At 53.3% G+C, this 6,146-nt stretch overlaps 1 pseudogene across 1 annotated transcript; it reads left to right on the top strand.

Annotated features, from left to right (window-relative positions):
* Nucleotides 1-440: 440 nt before the first annotated feature.
* LOC311513455 (D(1) dopamine receptor pseudogene) lies at nt 441-2,506 on the top strand (annotated as a pseudogene). The gene has a single exon. The product of its transcript is annotated as a D(1) dopamine receptor pseudogene (transcript).
* Nucleotides 2,507-6,146: the final 3,640 nt, after the last annotated feature.

Raw genomic sequence — 6,146 nt, forward strand, 5'->3', positions numbered from 1 at the left:
TCCCTGTTGCCTGTTTCCCTACCTTCTCTAAATCCAACCCCTTCCCCAATCTCTGCAGAAAAGTCCCAAACCCCATGCCCCCAATATCTCAGGACTAAAAGGGCAGAGATTGGAGAGTAGGGGGTCAGTGCATGGAGAAGGAGGGGATCTCACCTGTGTAAAATCTGGAGCAAATTAGCAAGGGAGGAAAGAACAGCGGCAGCAGAGCAGCTGGGTGTCTGAGCTGAGAAGCAGCGAGCATCTAGCAGCAACAGCAGAGAGTGATCCCCAAACTCCCCCTTGCACCCGATCCAGCAGCAAGTCCCACCCTGGCCAGTACAAAAGGGATTGACAGGGATTCTACGAGCGATGGATTTGTAACAGCTGATGAGCCCCCTGTGAGAGGAGGGGGAGGGAAGATTGCAGTTGAGCCCACCCACCCACCCCACACGAGAGCAGGAGGTGAGGACTGGCTCTTTGTGAGCGGCAGGCTGCATAAGAAGAAAAGTGGTGGGGGAAAAATGCCAGGCTGCCTGCAGAAGACTTGGAAAGGAGCGAAAGGTTGGAGCACTTGTGACCGGGGATCTAGCCGCGCTTGTCAGAGTTCAAGAGCTGGAAGGGTCGCAGTTTGTGCTTCTGAGATGCAAGAGGAGGAATAAAGAGGAGGCAGTTTGTGTGCCGATGGGGACGTAGCACCAGTGAGATCTCTGGGGACAGCAGGACAAAGGGAACTCATGGATGGGCTTTACCTGCTAGGAGGGGGAGATGGGCTGGAGATGATCAATGACACCCTCAGCAGGACAAGTTGGGTGGAGGAGGACAACTCGGAGCTGTCCTTGCGGGTGGCGATGGCTGCCCTGCTCTTCTTCCTCATCCTCTCTACCTTGCTGGGCAACACCCTGGTGTGCGTGGCTGTGATCAAGTTCCGGCACCTGCGCTCCAAGGTCACCAACTTCTTTGTCATCTCGCTGGCTGTCTCCGACCTGTTCGTGGCCGTGCTGGTGATGCCGTGGAAGGCAGTCGCTGAGGTGGCCGGCTTCTGGCCTTTCGGGGGCTTCTGTGATGTCTGGGTGGCCTTTGACATCATGTGCTCCACAGCCTCCATCCTCAACCTGTGCATTATCAGCGTGGACCGGTACTGGGCGATCTCCAGCCCCTTCCGCTACGAGAGGAAGATGACCCAGCGAGTGGCTTTCATCATGATTGGCGTGGCTTGGCTGCTCTCCATTTTGATCTCCTTCATCCCTGTGCAGCTGAGGTGGCACAAAGCCAGTGAGCTCCTTGCTCAGCAGGAGCCCAGCTCCAACTCCACACAGGGCTCAGAGGAGAACTGTGACTCCAGCCTCAACAGGACCTATGCCATCTCCTCATCCCTCATCAGCTTCTACATCCCCGTGGCCATCATGATCGTCACGTACACCAGGATCTTCCGCATCGCTCAGCGGCAGATCCGCAGGATCTCCTCTCTGGAGAGAGCTGTGGAGCATGCCCAGAACTGCCACAGCAATGACTGCCCCCACGAGGCCTCTCTGAAGAACTCTTTCAAGAAGGAGACCAAAGTCCTCAAGACCCTCTCCATCATCATGGGAGTCTTCGTCTTCTGCTGGCTGCCCTTCTTCGTGCTCAACTGCATGGTGCCCTTCTGCGACCTTGGCCTGCACGATCCCGGGGAGCTGCCCTGTGTCAGCGAGACAGTCTTCAACATCTTTGTCTGGTTCGGCTGGGCCAACTCCTCCCTCAACCCCATCATCTACGCCTTCAATGCTGACTTCAGGAGGGCCTTTGCCACCATCCTGGCCTGCGGCCGTCTCTGCCCCAGCAATGTGGTGGAGACGGTGAATTTCAGCAATGAGCTGGTTTCCTACCACCATGACACCACCTACCAGAAGGACGTGGTGACTCTCAGCGACCCGCACCTTCTCCCCCATGCCACCCTGCAGGCAGAAGACAATGAGCTGACTTTTGACAAAGTGTCGCAGATCTCCAACACCTCCCACAACAACCATGCCAACGCCATCTTGCCAGCCGTGGTCCATGTGGAGTGCGAGATGGATATATCACTGGAGAAGATCACTCCCTTCACCTCCAGTGTGCTGGATTGAAAAGGGATCAGGAGAGGGAGTCGGGGCGGGGAGATGGGATATGGCAGAGAGAGGTCTGTAGCAAATGGCCCAGTTTCTGGGGAGTGTGCATACAGGGGAGGGAGGAGAAGAGGAATTGCTACCCCTCTGCCTGGGAAGGAGTTTGTATTTATGTATTAGCAAGTATGTTTGTGTCTTCCTTTGTTTCTCTGATATACTCAGAAGATGACTTTCTAGGGGACTGGATGGCTTGGGGGGATGGTGCTTTTCACCTTGAGTCTACGGGTTCAAACCCAGGGCCAGCCCAGGTTGGTAGTGAATGGAAGTGGTTGATGTCTGTTGGGTGCCTTATGTCAAATGAGTTTGGTGGGTCTCAGTGTAGTTCCTAGGAAAAAGAAAACTCCCTTGTCATAGTTGTCAGTAGCTTCCTCTGGGAAACCATGGCCTTGAACAGGCCCCTGAGACTGACCTTGCCTCTCAACCCATTTAGGAGGGGAAGTGGGGGAGTTTGCCCTACTGCTCCTTCTCCCAGTCCTGTGGCTAAGCAAATGCTTTCACTCTCCTGGGCTACTAAAGTGACACAGAAAATGCAGCAAACCAGAGGGACTGCTGCCTGCATGATTGTTCATTCAAGCAGGCAGGGCTGGGTAATGCTATCAGCTTCATGGGTGTGACAGCCCTACCTATCCTGTCAGCCTTTAACTGTGGAGACAGACTTTTCTTGTGAAGCCAGTGTAGGAGAGGTAGAGAAGAGTTGCTTTACAAGACACCTTGATCCTGGCCTTTTCCCCAGCCCCCTCGCTCACATCTGTTTGCTTGTGCTACAGACAGCCATCCCCTGAGACTTAGCAGGGAACAGGCAGCGAGGACACCTGGGTTCTGTTCCTGGCTATGGGAGGAGAAGATGGTCTAGAGTTTAGGGTGGGTAACCCAGGAGTCCTGACTGCCAGCTCGAGGGGAGTGTTTAGAACAAGTTTCTGGGTGTTAGGAAGTTGGGATGCTAAGGCAGAAAGGTGGTGGTGTTGCCATGCTCTCCTGCTCCTCTCTGGGAAGTTAGTAAATAGGCACCAGTTCAGCTGTGAGGAGGTGTCTCTCTTCTTCATCGCTCTGGCTCAGGCATGTTATCTTCCAGGCCAATACAAATCCATGGCCCATTGGATTGAAGCTTTCAGGCTGCAGTAGTCTTCAATAATGGGCCCAAAGGCTGTACCAGGCTGTAGTGCTTTGGCTCATTGCTGTAGGATGCTGTGTGCTAAGGGTTTGGTCCTACATTTGGGGCAGAACCACGGGTTCTGAACCGGTGCAGAACACGCTTCGGTCCTTTCTCCACTTGCACTTAGGCCGTGTTCAGCTTCACCACACCTGTTGCTTATCGCTGTTGTCGGCGAAAGGTGCATTTTCTGTGGCAGCGGACTCCAGTCTGAGTCCTTTGTATGCAGGGAGTGGAGGAAAGAGTCAGACCCCTGGTTTCAGGGGGAAGAAGTTCCTCTGCTTCCCCCTATCCTCCATCAGTCACACTCTCTTTCTTCTCCATTTCCCCTACAGTCTCTCAACTTCCCAATCTTTCCAACCCCCACCATCTCTCCCCATTTCAACCGCTCCCGGTGCACGGTCTCATTTCAATAACAATAGCTTTTTGAGACTCACTCTTTCCTCACTCACCTGTACTTTTAAATTAGCATCTTTGCATATTTTAACTTGTGTCTGGTTGCTCCAGTACCAGACAGTGTGTGCGCGGGGGATATGGGAGAAACCCCCGGCATTGCATTGTAAAACGTGACACTGCTTGATCGTTTTTATAATGTTTTGATGGGGGATTGGTTAAACATTGCAGCAAAAATGGTATGTCCACCTTATCCTGAATACAGGTGCCTCCACTTTCTGGTATCTGCAACTCCATAGCGCTGCCAAAGCCTTTCGTTCTCTCTTCCCAACAAGCCTTAACAAAGAGAAATCAGAAGGTGATAATTAGAGAGTAACTGTAATTATCAGATACAGCCCAGTGACAGTCAAGTCACAGCGCAGTCAGTGTGGGAGGGAAGGAGAAGTGTGGGGTCCTCCCTAGGATAGCTCTGCAGAAGCGCTCACAGATGGAACTTACGCTCTTTATAATCGCCTCTTAGTACAGCAGGGTTGTCTCTCTAGTGGTTAGAGCAGAGTCAGGATGCCTGGGTTCTATTCCCTGCCATGGCGGAGGGCAGACTAATGGACAGAGTAGGAGCGGGGATTGGGAGTCAGGATTCCTGGGTGCTGTGCTCTTCAGGACCGTCATTTACTGTATGTTTATCCCGTACTTAGCACAATGGGGCCCCGCTAGGGTGACCAGACAGCAAGTGTGAAAAATCAGGACCGGGGTGGGGGGTAATAGGCGCCGATATAAGACAAAGCCCTGAATATCGGGACTGTCCATATAAAATCGGGACATCTGGTCACCCTAGGCCCCTCCCTGGTTGAGGCATTACTGCATTATGTGATAATTAATTATACTATTCCCAGCTGTGGAAGAGGAGTATTTTCCAGTGGTTAGAGCAGGGGGGACACTGGGAGTCAGGACTCCAGGGTTCTATTTGTGGTTCCACTGCTTACATGGACAAGTCGCCTAACCTCTCCGTCTCAGTCTCCCCATCTCTGATGAGGGTCTGATACCTAACCCACAGTGATGTTGTGTGAGGCTTAATGCGTGAGTGTTTGTAAAGTGCTTTGAGAAGGGCAACTAATTCATAATATTCTTGTGACAAAAGTTGGGTGAACTTGCCGTGTGTATGACGACCAAGGACTAAGCCCTTTGACAGGGGGTTAGCTGGGGGGGAGCGGACAAGCAGAGGTGGGCAGTGGCTGAAAAAATGTTATTTATTATCCGCGTAGAAACAGAGAGACTTTGCCTTTGTGTGTGCATGTTAGGGGACGGGTAGTGGCAGAGGATTCTTCGCTCCCCGCAGTCTTCAGAAGCCCCCTGCTCTTCAGGGCTGGTTCTTCCCTTCACTGACTGTACAATGGATCATTTCCCCCCAGCTCTGACTGTGACCTCCGTCAGAGTCACCCATGGCCGATGTCTTCCTGGTGCCTGCAGCCCAACTGCCCAGGGAGTGGCAATGACTGAACTGAGCCTGTGCCCTCCAGGGCATTGTACTGGCCCCTCTGTGCTACAGCAGCAGGCTAGGAAACGGACGGCAACTTCCAAACCACATGCGTGTTTCTGTGTTTAACTAGGATTTTCTTAGTCTGGCAAAAAAATACATCTCGCTCCTTTCAGTGCAGCGTGGTTTTCTTGTGGGTTTCCCGGGCAGGAGGATGGGATTGCAGGCTGCGGCGGGGCAGAGGTATTGTGGGACCGAGGCAGCACTTGTATGCTCCCATCCTGCTGAAGGCACCTCGGTATACACTCGGGGATCCCACAGCAATGCAAGAGGATGAGTCAGAGGACGAGCCCAGGCCCTGCTTCTGAGCTGCACCTTCCACGATGCTCAGCTTATTAGGGGTGGGGGCAAAGGTGGCTGTAGCCCCTGGTGTACCCTTAAGCAGCCCCAGGGGCTTCCAACTTAGGACTGGGACCCACACTTCCCTATTGGGCCATTTGGCAGCCTGGACTAGCCAGAGCGCAGTACACTCCAGCTGCTACACTTGCAGGAGAACCCTACATGGGGGCGGCCAGGGCGCTCCTGCTAGGCCTTTGCCACTGTGGAAGCCTGCCCCGTGGGTATTCCCCGGGGAGGTGCTCGCCAGCCCCAGAATGCCCTCAGGATACAGGGACCAGAAAGAGTCAGCCATGCTAATATAAGAGTTTAAGCTAACACATTTTGGAAGGGATCTAAAAGCTCAGGGTTTAAGCCAGTCTCTAACACTTCACGAGGCTTTCAAGGAGGGCAGACGATCCCACAGCCGCCTGCTGCTGGGTTGCTTGCCCCTTCCTCTGAAGCAGTTGGTGCTGACCACAAGGAGAGAGAAAATACTGGACTAGATGCACCTCAGCTGTGATGCAGTCCGGAAGAGATGCATGCAAAGTTTTGGCAGTTAGCTGCCTCCCGTGAGCCATAATTCCCAGCAATGGTCCACCACTGACAACTGGCAAGTGAAGAGACTCCTGTT

This window comes from Lepidochelys olivacea, assembly GCF_965140295.1.
Source record: "Lepidochelys olivacea isolate rLepOli2 genome assembly, chromosome: 26".
NCBI lineage: Eukaryota > Metazoa > Chordata > Testudines > Cheloniidae > Lepidochelys > Lepidochelys olivacea.